The 18145-nt window shown below is 33.9% G+C and overlaps 1 pseudogene across 1 annotated transcript; it reads right to left on the bottom strand.

Moving 5' to 3' along the window:
• Positions 1–2259: 2259 nt before the first annotated feature.
• LOC126955341 (signal recognition particle 19 kDa protein-like) lies at positions 2260–2775 on the bottom strand (annotated as a pseudogene). Its single transcript, XR_007725899.1, has one exon. The product of XR_007725899.1 is annotated as a signal recognition particle 19 kDa protein-like (transcript).
• Between the last annotated feature and the right edge of the window lie 15370 nt (positions 2776–18145).

Raw genomic sequence — 18145 nt, 5'->3', positions numbered from 1 at the left:
TGTGATAAAACGCTCTGAAGTAAATAAAACCAGCTGATATGAAAGAAAGTGACTGGTATTCAAGAAATACTCATTTCCATCCTGACTCTTGCCCCTATATGATTGATATTTAGTACACGGGAAAAAATGGAGACTGTGTTAAGAATATGCTTGCTTATTTATGTCAGGCAGGTACAAACAGTGAGTGTAACAATGGCAGTTAAAATCATATCTAAATACATGGCCCTAATTTTAAGCTTCTGGATTAAGAAATTTAAGATCTTCCTTCTGAAGTTATTTTCTGTAGAATGTCTGATCTTCTCTTAGAAAACATTTAATTGTTCATGTCATGCAAATTAAATACAGCTGAAGGTTTATCACCTACTTTTGTCATGGCTGTGTGTGTGTGTGTGTGTGTGTGTGTGTGTTTAATCTCTAGAAGTTATTTTATTATGTTTGATGGGTTTGACTTAGGAGAGTTGAGAAAATTTTTTCACATAATTAGAGCCCCTAACATTCTTTTGGAAAAGTAACTAATAATTTAAAAATTACCCATATTTTTATTTCTACACAGATTAATTTCCTAGAGCAAATTTTTTTTGACAAAACTTCTAAAAATCTGCAATATAAGAAATAGTAAGCCACTCCTTTTAAACTGAATTACAATGAACCTTCTATACGCTGTATAGAAGCAGGAACTGATTGCTGAATTCAGAAAAGAGTCCCTTAATGGGCAGCGCTCAGAGGTCAGGGTGTAGGTGATGACAGAATGGGTAACTGAGATGGAATAATTTGCTTTCGCACCTGAGACAAAGGATGGAGTTATTTAGATAAAGAGAAACAAGTTCGGGGATGCCAAAGACCTATTATTTGACCTGTGGAAGATAAATGAATCGATTTGAGGCATTACACACTAATTTTGGAGGGCCAGGAAAATAGTTCTTCTAATTTCTTTATTACTTAGCCACTCTAGTCATTTGCAATGATTTTGAGTTTTGTTGCTTTGTTAGCATTCCTCTGATGTCTAAATGGCATAATTATTGGAATTAAGATTTTGAAGAATCAATTAGAAGAGTCTCTAGTTGGATACTCAATTAACAACTATTGCCAAGGCAGCTACTCAGCTCTCACTGTCTTTCATCTCAGCCATAATTGAATCCTGCTTTTCTCAAATAACAATGAACCTTTTGATCTCTGTGAAGAAGGAAAGATCAAGCTGATCCTCAGAATCCACAAATGAATGTCTTTCATCCCCCAAACCTTCTTCAAAGATGCAGTTAAATTTGAGTTGCAGTTATGTTTTCAGTATAATTACCAGGCACAAAAGAAAATTGCTTCCTTTATTATCATAACCAAAAAAAACATTTCTTTCTTCTTCCAGTTTTTTTTAATGTTACATTTAAAATCAGTAGTTTCATGTAAATTTTACTTTTTCTCTGGCAACTTACAATAAAAGCCTTTCAAAGTGATTTCACATTTTTTTTCTTTTTTTTCTGTCAGAACTTTTACCTCTAAAACAAGTAGTTCAGTGCCACTGGCCACTAATTTACTTCAGAAACATAATGTTTTCTGCTCTCCAGAACAGCAATTATGAATGCTTAACAGACCAGATGATGTAGTTCTTGTTCTGACCCCAATGTTTACTATTTGTTCTTTAGCAAGTGAAATTTGAGTTCTGAACTCCCAGTTTCATATCTGTAAAACAACAATATTTTGTCCATAATATTATTTGAAAGGAGAATCAAATGTAAATGCACCTGTGCTGCTTTTTAAACATTGCAATAAACTCTACAGTGTAAGTTTTATTACAATAAAACTTTTTATTATCATAGCTCTAAAAGAACTCAAGCAGCATGCAAGGGTTCATAAAGAGCTGCAATGGTTAACTTCATTTTTTTTTTCAGTTTCAAATTTTATTTCATTAACTTAAAAGGTGGACAAAATGTTTATTTTAAATCGAATTGAAATTTATCTGAAACAAGTAACTCATTTCAAGTAACTTATTTTACAGTCCATGGTCCACTTAAAAATATTCTTTCTTCCAAAAAAACTGCATTGAAAGACAAAAAAATTCTTTTATACACCATAAAAGCGAGATGCAAACTTCTGATGTAAATTTGTTTCACTGTCACTCCGATGATAAAGATGAGAGGCACAAGCGTTCGCAGTTCAGTTAAATGATGCAAACAAAAAGCTTCTGTTTCCCTCTGATACAAATTAGAAGTCTCCATTCATGTCTCTTACAGTAGTACCACATACTTGATGCTGATACTAGGTTACTTCTTTTTCTTTCCTTTCCCTTTTTTACTTCCCTCTCCTTGTTAAAGACTTTGGTCAGCACCTCCTGCTTTTTGTGTCCTTGTTTTTAGTTTAGGTATCGTTTCTGCTGCATGCAACATTACTGACTTACGTGATGGGAACTGCACAAGGCAGAGGCTGCCATCTTCCTGTTTGAGCTGGACCCGGACTCTGCCTCTGTATTAGACATCACGATTCCATTCTCTAGAGTGCATTTTATTTTTCTCAAGAAATACGTTAAGTCCAACTGCTGAACATACATCTTGAATCTCTGTAGCTGTAGGATTTTCAACAGCCTTACTTATGGGGATTCGCCTTCCCTCTGCGATGGTCTTCTTATTATTTAAATAAGCAGGATAGATACAAATAAACCTGTCCTGGTCGGCCGGGGACCGCGCGGCAGCGCAAGCCATCTTCACAAGACACTAACAACAGCCCAGGAGCCGTAGGTAGGAACCCGGGAGGAACCCGGCTCCAAGTTTCCGAGATAGCCCGCCAACTTCATTTTTTTATTGCTCACTTTGTGCGGCCACTTACAATTGTATGGGCAATTGGCATTTTGAGAGCCTGAATTTAGTGCTGAAAGCCTCAGTTCTGCTTTAAACAAATCCGTCGAGAGGACCACTGAGATTCCAGAGGTAGGAATTCGGACAGATCCAGATCTACCCTTACTCATTACTCTGTTAGGCTTGTTGTATGTATCTGACCAATGGACTGCCTCAAGAAGTTCATGAAAATTTACTTATAGCAATAATGACACAAGGGATACTCCATCCATAATAACATCAATTTAATTACAAATCTGTGTTAATACTATCCTCTTCTGTCGCTCATTACCTCATTCACCAAACCTTTGACAAACAAAGCTACTCTAGAATTTATTCTATGATTTGGTCCAAATGGCTCTCATCTGGAGAGTTCTCCAAAATACAAATCAGGGATTTCAGTTCTGTAGAAAATTGGAGACCCCTTAAACAAATGTCTGAGAACATGTTGCATTTTATTTCACGGAGTAAGCTGAAACTGAGCAGAGCTGATTGAGAAGACGATGTCAGAAAAAGGAGCCTAACAAACAATAAGACACTGTGATGGTAAATTTAATGTGTCAACTTGACTAGGCCACAGTGCCCAGTTGTTTTAGCAAACACCAGTCTAAATGTTGCCATGAAGATAACTTTTAGGTGACATTAACATTTAAATTAGTAGATATTAAGTAAAGCATATTATCCTCCATAATGTGAATGGGCCTCATCCAATCAGGTGAAGGCCTGAAGAGCAAAGACATGTTTTCCAAAGAAGAAGACATTTGGCCTAAAGACTGGAACATAAAACCTTATCTGAGTTTCTTACCTATCTATGAAATTTGGACTCCATGCTGTATGATCAACTCTTACTTGAATTTCTAACCTGCTAGCTTGCCTTACAAATTTTGTTCTTCTCAGCCCCTACAAGTTAGTGAGCCTATTCCTTACAATAAACCTTTCTCTTTCTCTCTCTCTCCATATATATATATAATGGATATATACAATCGATAGATATATAATGGATAGATATATAATGGATATATATAATGGATAGATGTATAATGGATATATATACATGTATCTCCATCTATGTGTATATACATATATATACACATATACACACACACACGCACACACATTCCCCCACTATATATATATGTGTGTGTATATATATGTATGTGTGTATATATATGTATGTATAGTGTGTATACATATATGTGTGTGTATGTATATTCTGTTGATTCTGTTTCTCTGGAGAATCCTAATGCAGGTCTGCTGTGATTGTTATAAGAAAAGACGTTTTCTTCACTTATTTTTATAATCCAACAAAATGAAGTGGAGAAGTGGACAATAGTTTCAATTGTAAATTCACTCATTGAATAGTCCTTTCAAACTCATCTACTTCCAGTTCTCCAACATTTATTTTTTGCATTTCAACTAAATGTCTAACGTGAAATCTTACAGCAGCAGAATTCTGTGTTCAAGAAGCCAAGTTTCTAAATAAAAGTTTTCTTTCCTGCCAAGTTCTAATGTTATCTCAAAGATAATACCTTGTGATCTTAAATTATAGTCATTTACAAATATCATTAAAATCCATTTGTGTACTTTGGAAAGAAACCTAAAACTTGCTATCTATAAAGACATAATAGAACTGTAATTCACATTCATTCTGGGAGGCCCAAAACATCATTTTTTAAAAGAAAATAGAACACAGAAAGGAACTAACATTTAGAGAGTAGCAAATAGTTGTTTGAAAAATTAAGAGAAATGATCACTGTAGATGTAGTCTGCATGTTTGCACACAAACCAATCAGGAACAAGCTGACTCAATTATCTAGTCATAACTGTGCCAGGCCCTTTGGGTGCGGAAGCTGTAATCTAATGAGAGAGACAAAGCTAAAATATTAAGCATTTATGTCAATATTCCCAGGTTCCCAAACCTTTTGTTTAGATCTGGAAATAAAATAATAAAATAAAAATTACCCCAAAAGTTAAGCTGATTGTTCGAGGTTATAGGAATGACCAGAGCAGGCCCCCACTAGTTTATCTCAATTCTCCACCGCTGAAGCCCTGCTCCTGGAGTTCCAGGAAAACCATCCAAAGATCATCGAAAAGTCAAGGTTCTCTATTTCCTCAATTCCTAGAATGCATGGATTATAAGAATAACACACCTATAAGGTGTGTTATTTATTTTAAAATATTTGGAGCAAAGAAAATCACTAAAAAACCTGTGTGTGTGTGAATACATATGTGTGTACACACACACACACACACATACAAACCCATGTACATGGAGGTAGAGAGGGAGACGTACTTCAATTTCAGAAATTTTTAATTTTTTAAAAATGCATGCTTTAAAAACCAAATTTCATAGATATTATGTGTAAAAAGTCATAAGACTATAGAGATGCAAAAGAGAAGGGCAACAATGTGACTGAACAAATCGAGATGGATTCCAAAGGGAAGGTAATAGGAGAAGAGGACATGAGGAGGAATCATTTGGGAGCGGCAACAGTATGAGCAGAAGTGCTGGAGAAGAAATGACTGAAATTGATTTTGGGAAACTGACCAGTGTAGAATGAAGAACCTGGGTACTAAGCAGTGTAGAATGAAGAGCCTGGGTTGTAAGTAGCTGAGATAAATTTAGATTGATTAAGAAGCCTTATTGTGGGCAGAACACCTGAAGGGTTTGATCTTCTCTGTACATCCAGCATTTAGAACTGTCCTTGCTGCATTGGGCATTTAAAATTAAATATAAAGTGAAATTTTGCTTGATAGAGGAGGTAGTGAGACGGCAATTTCTTTTTTTAAAAAAAATCTCAAAAGTATCTTGGGTTATTTTCTCCCATAGGCCTCATATTTAAACCATTCATGCAAGTACATTTTTAAACAATCCCATACTGATTCAAACTATTGCGTTCATAATATTATAAAATAATATACTCCCCAAAACTCAAAACTTTGTAACAATTATGATGTTAAATTGACTAGAACTAAGCTAGCACAGAGACATGTTTTCCAGTGCTACAAATCACTTTATTTTGCTGTCATTCAAGTAGTATATCACTGTTTTAATGATACCTGGGATTTGCCTTAATTAGGTATAGTAAGACACACATGCTCAGAAATGGCTGTCATGAAGACGGAAGTTTGTTATACTCATAGATCCCTAGAAACAGGGGGCTGGCGAGCATTCAAGGGGATTGGTCAGAAGGCAGAGGGAGTGGGAGAACATGGGGGTAGAAGTCTTTACTGTGGTTTCCTTTGGAAATTATGGGCCAGATAGTGTAAATGGTTTAGAATTGGCTAATTTGAATACTTTTGGCAGACTCTGGGGCATAGGCACTCTCTCTAGTTGTCTGATATCTGGCCCTGGGGTATTAGGACAGGGGGATAGTGACCTCAAGTACAAGGGCCTGATAAAGGAGGTGGCTGAGTTATGGGCTCTGGATTGGTTGGTTTGCATTTGAAAGTTGTGCTCAAGGGAGAGTTGCATATTATCTCTAGGAATTGGCTAATCCTAGGAGGAGCAGTCTCTCCAAGCTCAGCAAGCCCTGCGTGTCAAATCAGCATAATACAGAACATAAAAAGATAGGGTTCAATCACATAGACGCGATAACTGCAATTCAGAAGCTGTGGCTACCCGGCACATAGGTCTGGTCTACTAAATATAGCCCAGAATATCCTAAGATGTTATCATCAAACGTGAAAGGAGGCCAAAAAGACCAAAATACTACCTAGGGAACGAATTATGAGGCAAGAAGCAGACTAAGCCTTGAAGCACTGGGACTGACTCCATGACATCCCAACATTTGTGCTGGATGAAACTCTAAGCTACTCATATGAAAACCTTTCTTGAGAACAGTAGCTTCAGTGGGGCAGATGGGAGCAGCTGAAAAACATTAGATGGAATGGGTAAGAGGACAGAGAGGGGGAGCTTTAAAAAATTTCCCACTTGAGGAGTCAACAAACGAAAATAACAAAATGAGAGATGTGAAGATAGCTGGCCCAAAAATAACTGCTTAGGAGATGAATTAATTCCAGATAAAATGTTAAAATGGAGCAACCCAAAAACGAGTTTAAAATAAGTGTTTAAAGTCCTCAGAGAGGCAAAGGAAGGAATGTTCTCTATTTAAAAAAACAAAAAACAAATTATATGAATAGAAAAATAGTTACTAATCCTAGAAAATATATAGGCATCTAAAAACACTCAAAACTGAAAGGATTACTATAGAATCAACAAAAGTAAGGAAAGAGTTAAGAAAATGGAAGAAAGAACTGAGATCTGGAGAGTCCGTGAGAACCTTATTTAATAGTTTAATAGGATACCAGCAAAAGATAATAGAGGAATGTTGGAACAGCATATTCAAAAAGATGACAAAGAAATTGTAATATATATATATAAATAAAAATTGATAAGGAAAACAGTAACCCTTAGTTTACCAATCTAACAAAAATTAGAGGGGAAAAAAGAAGCCAGGAAAAGTCTTTGATGAAACAAAAACATGAACCAAGATGATTCATGTAACTCCGAATACATTATAGTAACAATAATGTAAATGGATTAAATGACCTTATTAAAAATCTGAAATCATTGGCTTGGGTATAAAAAAAATCAGTTATGAGCTGCTTATGATAGACAATTGTACGTACATGCACACACACACACACACACCAGAAAATTTCAAAATTAATAAGACTAAGAAATATACTGGCATATATGAACCAAAAAACTTTATATAGCAGTATCAGTCAAAATAGGAAATGAAGGAAAACCATTAATATGAATAAAACATATAAACCAAAATCCTTGAAAAGACCGTAAAAATTATAAATTTCTGTATCTTTAAACAACATGAACTTCAAAATATCAAAAAACTGTAAAACTCAGATTACAAAATAAATTGACAAACTCACAATTATAATGAAAGCATTTAAGACCTCTCTCAGAAACTATATATTTGGAGAATATGTCGCAGATTTGAGTGACACAAGTCTTGGGCTATATATATAGTATAATGTACATATATCGTACATATATGTACATAGGTACTATATATGTATGCATGTAATTAGTATTATATGTGTATGCACTATATATAGTATTAATGAACACATATATAGTACCTATATACTATATAGTACATACATATATAGTTAATACATACATATATAGTACCTATATGTATATACACATGCATATATGTACTATATATGTATATTTAATATAAACACATGTACATATAGATTATATATCTGTATAGTACATATAGTATATATGTATGTACTAGATATGTACTATATGTAGTACATATATATGTATATATTTTCCTGCAACAGAGAACCTAAGAAGAATGCATATTCTAAATCATGCATGCAACATTTTCAAATATTTATAAAAGTAACCATAGGACTTTGGGTTTCAAAATGGCGAAATAGAAGCAAACTGGCTTCACACCCCCAGACAAAAAACTAAAAACCAAATATACAGCAAAAAGGATATAGATAGGTAGTATAAAAATATGTGAATTGAGATAACTAAATGTCCAGATGTGTGAAGGTCATGACGTTAAAGTGAAAAAATTTTTTTTTTTAGTTTTTCACTGGGGGGAGTGTGTGAGTTACCCTAAGTTACTGGTGGCGTATCCATACGGGTCTGCAGCAACATCAGTCCTTGCCTCCTCAGAAGAAAGAATTAAACTGAGGAGTATAAAGTAGAAAAAGAGACCGAGGCAAGTGTTAGAGCAGGACTGGAAGTTTACTTTTAAAAGGCTTTAAAACAAGAAAGAAGGGAAAATTTGTTTGGAAGCGACCCAAGTGGGCACCAGAAGGTCAACAAGAGAAAAAGGCAGGTTTGAATTTGATCCTAGGAGTTTATAGGCTTGCCTCTTTCCCATGATTCTTCCCTTAGGATGGGCTTCCCGCATGCTCAGTTACCTCCTTACCCTTGGGAACTGAACATATAGTGTGTTTAGGCCATTGTACGCATGCCCATATGAGGCTTTCTTCCCTTTTCCAGTGGTATGCACGCAGAACATCATACTTCACCATTTTGTCTCTCAGTGCGCATGCCCAGGAAGTTTCTTTTTCCTGGTAACTGTATTCAATTAACACTTTAATGTTAGTAGCTGTGGATCATCGGGAGATGATCCCTCCCTGAGGCCCTGGTGCCTGTCAGATTATCATTATTAGAGGGGCAGTGTGATCATTGTTGAACCCTCACCTGATATTCCTAGTGGGAGATGGGGGATGGTGGGGGAGAGCCCTCTCCTGCCCTCCTCATGCCTATCTAACTGTCTGTAACAAAGATATTTTCCTGCAATCAACAGAGAACCTAAGAAGAATACGTATTCTAAATCACGAATGCAACATTTTCAAATATTTATAAAATTAACCATAGGACTTTGGGTTCCAAAATGGGGGAATAGAAGCAAACTGGCTTCACACTCCTAGACAGAGAACCAAAAACCAAATATAAAGTAAAAGGGAAATTGGTAATATAAAAATACGTCAATTGAGACAACTAAATGTCAAATGTGTGTGTGAGGGGAATGACATTAAAGTTATTAATTTTTTTTTTTAGTTTTTCCTTTGTTGGTTCTATTTTTTTGTGATCTAAGACGTTGTCATCTCTTTAAGATAACTTGCTATCAGATGTTTCTATAAGCCTTATGGTAACCGCAATGCAAAAAACCTATAATAGATAAACTAACAATAATAAGTAAAAAAATGAAGTCAGGTGCAGTGACTCATGCCTGTAATCACAGCACTTTGGGAGGCCAAGGAGGACAGATCACCTGAGGTCAGAAGTTCGAGACCAGCCTGGCCAACATGGTGAAACCCTGTCCCTATTAAAAATACAAAAAATTAGCCAGGTGTGGTGGTGCATGCCTGTAGTCGCAGGTGCTTAGGGAGGCTGAGGCAGGTGAATTGCTTGAACCAGGGAGGCAGAGTTGTGGTGAGCTGAGATCATGTCACTACACCCTAGCCTGGGCAACAGAGTGAGACTCCATCTCAAAAAAAAAAAAAAAAAAAAAAAAGAGGGAAACATACTACCAAAGAAAATCAATCACAAAGGAGGCAGTAAGAAACAAAAGCAGAACAGGAATAGGTGTACTTAGTAAAGCAGATTACAGTTTAAGGTTCTAAAAATGAGATAAAGGTCACTCTATTTATAGTTCAATATAGCTCATCATATTCAATCCATTTATATGATGAAGGGGTTACTTTTACAAGAAGATATAACAATTTTAAAAATCTAACATTTTAAATCATGTTAAACACCCAACATTAGAGCTCCCAAATATACAAATAGACCTAAAGTGAGAGTAGACTGTGATATAGTAATTGTTGATGACGTTAACACCACAACCTCAGTAATGGACAGATCATAGACGGAAAATCAACAAAGCAACATCAGAATTAAACTACACACTAGACCAAATAGGCCTAACTGACATTTACAGATTAATCCACCCAACTGCTGCAAAATACACATTCTTTTCATCAACACGTGGAACAGTCTCCAGAACAGACCGTATCTGAGGCCACAAAACAAATTTGAATAATTTTTTAAAAGTAGAAATTATATTGTTTATTCTTGACTACAATGGGATAAAACTATAAATCAATAAAAAGAAGAACTTTGGAAACTACAAACACAAGGAAATTAGACAACATGCTTCTGAATGACCAATAAGTTAATAAATAAATTGAGAAGGAAGTTTAACAATTTCGTGAAACAAATGAAAATGGGAATAAAACATACCAAAATTTATGAGATACTGTAAAAGCAGTACTAAGAAAGAAATTTATGGCAATAAACACCAAAATAAAAAAGTAGAAATACTTCAAATAAATAGTCAGACAATGTACTTCAAGGAAGTAGAACAAACCAAACCCCAAATTAATGCAAAATCATAATAATAATAAAGGCCAAAGGAGAAATAAATAAAATTGATAAAAAATACGGAAGATTGATAAAATGAAAAGTTGTTCATTAAGAAGATAAACAAATTAACAAAGCTTTAGCCAGACTAAGAATAAAAAAGAGATGGTCCAAATAAAATCAGGATCCAAAAAGGAGACAACTGAGACCATAAAAATAGAAAAATAATTAGAAACTATTATGCACAATATATCACAACAAACTGGAAAACCTAGAGGAAATAGATACAGTCCTGAACTCATTAACCTTCCATGGTTGAAATGTGAAGAAATAGAAAACTTCAACAAACCAAGGATGAGTATCGAGATAATAACCATAATAAAAAGTCTTCTATTAAAAGGAAAATCCAGGACCTGATGGCATTACTGCTGAATTCTACTAAACACTTAAAGAACAGCTAATACCAATTCTACTTAAAGTCTTCAAAAAAAAAAAAAAAAAAAAAAAAAAACTGAAGGAAAGGGAATGACTCCAAATTCAATCTATGAGGCAAAGCATTACCATGATACCAAAACCAGACATGAATAAAACAAAAACATGGGTAAATATCACTGATGAATATTGATGTAAATGTTCTTGAAAAATGCTAGCAAATGTAATTCAGCAGCACATTAAAAATTATAATTCACTATGATCAAGTGGAATTCATTCCAGGAATGTCAGGATTGCTCTACATTCCTAAATCAGTAAATGTAATACTCCACATTCATAGAATCAAGAACAATACCATATGATTATTTCAATAGATGCTGAAAAAGCATTTGATAAAATTCAACATCCCTTTATGAAAAAATTCTCATCAAACTGAGTATAGAAGGAACATATCTCAAAATAATAAGGACAGTTTTGGCAGAACCACAGCTAACATCATAGTGAATAGAAAAAAAATTGAAAGCCTTTGCTCTAAGACTGGAACAAGACCCAGGTGCCCACTCTCACCATGTTCATTCAACACTGGACTGGAAGTCCTGACTAGAGCAATTAGACAAGAGAAAGAAATAAAGGACATCAAAATTGGGAAGGAAAAAATCAAATTAGCCTTGTATACAGATAACATGATTTTATACTTAAAAAGTCCTAAACACATGGACAAGAGGGGCCAGGGGGAAGGGGTCGGAGAACATTAGGACAAATACCTAATGCATGCAGGGTTTAAAACCTAGATGATGGATTGGTTGGTGCGGCAAACCACCATGCACGTGTATACTCATGTAACAAACCTGCATGTTCTGCACATGTATCCCAGAACTTAAAGTGAAACAAATGTAAAAAAATTCTGAAGACTACACAAAAAAAACTGTTAGAACTGACAAATGAATTTAATAAAGTTGCAGGCTACAAAATCAACATATAAAAATCAGTAGCATTTATATATACACCAATAGTGAATAATGTGAAAAGGAAATGAAGAAAGCAATCGTGTTGATAATACCTGCAAAGAATATAAAATACCTAGGATTCAATTTAACCCGATATGTAAGAGATCTATACAATGAAAATTTTAAAACACTCATGAAAGAAATGGAAGAAGACATACAAAAAAGTGGAAAGATATTCCATGCTCATGTATTAAAACCATGAATAGTGTTAAAATGACAATAGTACCCCCAAAATTTACAGAAATGCAATCTCTATTCAAAATACCAATTACTTTTTTCGCAGAAATAGAAAAAGAAATTATCCTAAGATTTAAAAGAGCCTGAATAGTTAATGTCAGCCTGAGTAAAAACAACACAGCTGGAGGCATCACTTTACCTGACTTGAAAATGTACTACAAAGCTGCAGTAAGGAAATTAGCATGGCACTGGCATGAAAACACACACACAGATGAATAGGAGAGAATAGAGGACACAGATATAAATCCACACATTTTCAGCCAACTCATCTTTGACAAAGTCACCAAAAAGAATACAATAGGGAAAGGACTGTCTCTTCAAGAAATGGTACTAGGAAACGTGGGTAACTGTATGTAGAAGAGTGAAATTAGACCTTTTTCTCTCACCATACACAAAAATCAAATCAAAATGGATTACAGACTTAAATCTAAGACCTGAAACTCAGAAACTACTAGAAGAATCTTTGAGGAAACACTCCAGGACATTGCTCTGCACAAAGATTTTTTTTTTTCTAACACCTCTAAAGCACAGGAAACCAAAGTAAAAATACACAAATGGGATTATATCAAGCTAATTTGGCACAGTAAAGGAATCAACAAATAAAAGGCAGTCTACAGAATGACAGAAAATATATGCAAACTACCCATCTGACAGGGTATTAAAAACCAGAAAAAATTCAGAGTTCAAACAACTCCATAGCAAAAACAAATAATCTGATTTAAAATTTGGCAAAAGATCTGAATATGCATTTTTACAAAGACATACAATGGCCAACAGGCATATGACATAATGCCCAACATCACTAATCATCAGAGTAATGCAAATAAAAAACGTAATGAGATGTCCTTTTACCCTGATTAGAATGACCTTTATTAAAAAGATCAAAAATAACAGATTCTGGGGAGGATGTGGAGAAAGGGGAATTCTTGTCCACTGTGGGTGGGAACATGAATTATTGCAGCCACTCTGGCGAACAGTATGGAGGTCCCTCAGAAAACTAAAAATAGAGCTACTATATGGCCTACCAATTTCACTGTGGAATATATATCTAAAAGAAAAGAAATCAATATATCAATGAGATATCTACACTCCCGTGTTGACTGCAGTACTATTCAAAACAGCCAAAATATGGAAACAACCTAAATGTCCATCAAGGAATGAATGGATAAAGAAAATGTTGGCTATCACAAAAAAATATGATCCAACCATAAAATAATGAAATTCTGTCATTTGCAGCAACATGAATAAAACTGGAGATCATTAGGTTTACTGAAATAAGCAAAGCACAGAAAGACAAAAATCGTATGTTCTCACTCATACATGGGAGCCAAAAAAGTGAATCTTCCTAAGATAGGGAGTAGATTGTTAACAGAAGCTGACAAAGCAGAGTAATAGGTGGGATGATGAAGAGTTGATTAATGGGTACAAATATATGGTTTGACAGAAGAAATAAGAGCTAGTGTCAGATAGACCAGTAGGGTGACTACAGTTGACAATATTATTGTACATTTCAAAATATGTAGAAAAGAATAATTTGAATATTTCTAGCATAAAAAAGAAAAATATTTAACATGATAGATATCCCAAGTACACTGATTTGATCTTTACAAATATGTGAATGTATCAAATTATCACATATACCCTAAAAAATTAACTGTATACTAGGTCACAATCATAATTATTTAAAGCATATTATCTGACCACTAGGCAATTACATTAGAAATTAACTATTACAAATAGTAATAAAAGGGTCACTGTTTAGAAAATCTAAGAAAACAAAGCCCAAACAATAAATGGCTTTAAAAAATAAATCCCCAAGAAAACTAGAAAATACAATGATTGAATGACTGAAAAATACTAAAATACTAAAAATATAAAAAGCAAATCAAAATTTGTGAGATGCACCTAAAACAATATCTGGATGTTATTAAGAGTTTCAGTATCTTTATTACAAATAAAATAGTTAAGCATTTAATACAAGAAGCTAGATGCATTGAAAAGAACAGTAAGAAAGTTGAAGATAATTATAAAAACAAAACACAACTTAATAACCGAGAAAATCATTCATGAAAATTATTTTTAAAACTGTTCCTTTGAAAGCTACTAATTTAGGAAAGTCTCTAAGAAGTTTTATTAAAATATATATATACATGCAAAGATTAATGCATTATTCATATAACGGAATACTGTTATACATCAACTAGACTGAGTGACTCATATCCACATGTGGCAATATAGAGAAATCACAAAAACATGTATTAAGAAAAGAAATAAAGTTGTGATTAAAATTTCTATAGTTTGCTTGTTTAGTTACTAACTGAAAAATGTTTTATATATGTATATATATGTGCATACATACATATATATGCATACATATGTATGCTGTAGATATTCATGTAATAAAATTACCTATAACTTTTTATTAGTAATTAAACCATGTGGCATAATGCTAGAATTTTAAAATATTTTTTAAAGTAAGAAAATAATACATATATGCTTGAAGTTTTTTTTTCTGTCTCTTTTCTGTCATATTGCATTTTCCCCCAACAGAAGTAGCCATTATACTGAGATCAATATTGTTGTTGTTGTTTTTTCTTTTTCAGCTAGTTCTTTCTGTATTTTGAGGAAACAAAATATTTTATTTTGAATGGTATCTGAAACAAAATACTCAGTAATAGCATAGAAAAGTGGTGATTTACCTTTTTTAGAAAGTTTTTAGTTTATCCTTTCTGGGCACAGTATAATATAAAATGTTTAAATTGAGCAATTATCTAGATTATTTAATATGTAATTATTTTTCAAATTAGGAGTGCCAAAAAGCACGGTTTAATCTTGGCCTAATCTTGATATCACAAAGCAGAAAATATAGCATGTTGATTAATTTTAGGCATCCAATTATATAAGCGTTTTGGGAAAGGTAAGGAATTGGACGAAACTTGCTAATAGTTGAAAGAGTAAGTACTAAGTAGTCTTATTCACAGAGAAGCCGTAGTATCTACAAATGACATATAAAATAAGGAGTATTGTACATTTATATTAGGTATTATTTAATTAAATACTGGGCAAAAACCAAACGTTTCACTACTGGTGCTTTTATGTTGTGTGATATTGGACACTAAGATCAAGAGGGCCGAGATTTAACCTCATGCTTTTTAATCAAAAATTTTTGGAGATCCTTCCCTTACGTTCTCAGCTATTGTTAGTCTTCTGAAAAAAGATTGAAAATAGAGTACATTTGTAATTTAGACCACACAACTTCATTTTCTATACTTTTCCTCATTTTTTGGTCCTTTCTAGATCCCCAAATCCCACTGTGGACCATCCAAATTATTTCAGAACTCCCATGGAGCTTTGCTCTTTGCTGCAGAACTAATAGGGTGATGTTTGTTAAGATGCTGATAATCACCTCCCAACTGGATTTGTAACTTAACATTTGTGAAAATAACTCACAATATAGTTTCTCTTTTTCTGTCTTAGGAAATTATAGTTCTCTTTTGACAGTTTTATATTCCAGCATTTTCTTTCACTTGTCCAAGAAGCTATTTTCTTCTTTGAAAGGGTTAAAAGCCAACAAATTAATGCTGGCATTGAGGCCCAAGGCCAAAATGAAATCAGTGTTTTCCTAGTACCAATAACATTATGGACAAGTAAAGTATGAAACAGAAATGGAAAATGGAATCACCATCCACTACAGATCTTGAGAGTACTGGTTCATTTGGCTAACGTGGAAAGAAGTGTAGAAAGGCAGTGCTCAGCGAATGTCAATGCCCAGTGCTTTCTGAACAAAAGGTGGCTTTTTGTTATTGCATACTCCATCCCCCAAAGTCTTACATGCTGCTTTTATGTAACTGAGTGTGTGTGCATATATATTCCACTCAATAAATATATCATAGTAATTAATCCCCACCATTGATGAAAATTCATTTTCTGACACAGGTACCCTATGAGTGTTTTCTCTCTGGAATAAAATAAGATATCCATTTTATGTACCTTTTCTCTGTTTTTGGAAGCCTTTAATCTTAATTACAACAGTATATACAGACTGATTAATGATTACACAATCTTACTCCCAGCTGTTGTAAAGGCCAATATCAGCCAGTCTAATTGCCTTTGACTCACTCTAGATTACACTGTCTGGTCCTTTTACAGTTTATCAGTCCCTAGGATATTTCTTTAAAATTAACAACTAAATTACCTTTCTCGAGGAGACACTGTGCTTGAACACCCTGAGGGGAAAACTATCATTTGCTAACTGCAGTATTTCCATATGGCAAGACTCTCCTCGATGAGTTGCAACTGACAAATTGATGGAATCTCAGCTTTTCTTTACTTCTTTTTTTCTATCTCCTTTTCACATTTCAGAGAATTCTGTATACCTTCCCAGCTCAAAAACTCACAGACGCATTGCAAAGCATATTTTTTGCCTGTTGTATTCTGCAATTGTGGATAAGATAGTCTAAAATTATTTTCACACAAATGCAAAGATATTTAAAAGAATTTTCACAAAAACGTAAGTCTCCCCAAATATACCACATCAATATTTCCATTTTTTTTGCAAGCTGAATACATATATTATATTTCAGTATGTCCCTGTGAATAAATAAAGGTTAAGTCATTTTTAAAGCGTATTAAATTAGTCAAATGAATGTATTACCACTCATTGAAATTTTATATATGTTCTACCTCTTCAGTTTTAAAGTATACAGACATTACTAATCCTGTGAAATCTCTACATTCTTAGAAATGTGCACATATTTGTTAATATATTTTAGCAGACACTGAGCAAGCCTTTAAAACTAATATATTTTAAGTAACATTCTTAGAACAAAAAATAAAAATAACATAAAACTAATACAAGATATAGTCATTTACCACAACAACTTTATTTTGCTGGACAATGTATAAACATACTAATATATTCCTAGTGGTACAAAGCAGCATGTAAACCATTGCCTACTTGGTTAGGATGCTTGTGTGTACTATGGGAACAATTAATTCGAGCTAGAATGCTCAGGGAAAACATAGTGAAGAGAAGAGCCCAAATAGCTTACCCTGTGCATGGATATATAGAGACCAAGGGGACTAGAGGATTATAGTTAGAAAATAGAGTAAGTCTTGTTTAGGGAAGAGTAAAGTATCTGACCTTTACGAAAGCAAAGGATCTACACTGGGAAATAGCAAAGTTAAAATTAGATTAAAAGAGCAGGTTGCATTGTGGAGGATCGTAAAAAGGACATTTTACTGGGGAAAAAAAGCAGAGATCCATTAGAGGTTTTGAGTTGGTAAATGAAATGGTAAAATCTGTGATTTAAGAAACAAATTTAGAGCAATATTTATTTATCTATGTTCTAGGAATAGTAATTAATGGGGTTACTACAAAAGTGTCTGCAAGATCAAATACATGTGGAAAATAGAAAATACTGCAAGTTTTCTCTACGACTTTAAGATGTTAATAGACATTTTGACTCTCCTAAACAAAAATATAGGATTTTGCAAATGTGACCAGGGAACCCTTTCTAGGAAAACCATGCATGGATCAAGGATCCCATATGTGGTGGTACCAATCTAAGTCTATAAACTGAGATATGTAAGAAATGTACTGTTCCACATTTTAAGTAGCTCATTTAATTTCTACTGTGATCCTCTATTCTCATATTGTAGAACCCCAAGATTTCTTCTTTTTCCCCATGAGTGTGTGTTCTGGAGTCTAATTGTGCCAAGGAATTAGAGAGTTGTAGAATAGTGGAGTGGCACTTCTCTGGTCCTCTCTGTCATCTACA

Source organism: Macaca thibetana, chromosome 5, assembly GCF_024542745.1.
Source record: "Macaca thibetana thibetana isolate TM-01 chromosome 5, ASM2454274v1, whole genome shotgun sequence".
NCBI lineage: Eukaryota > Metazoa > Chordata > Mammalia > Primates > Cercopithecidae > Macaca > Macaca thibetana.
The sequence above is the reverse complement of the archived record's forward strand: the minus strand, read 5'-3'. Positions and strand labels throughout refer to the sequence as shown.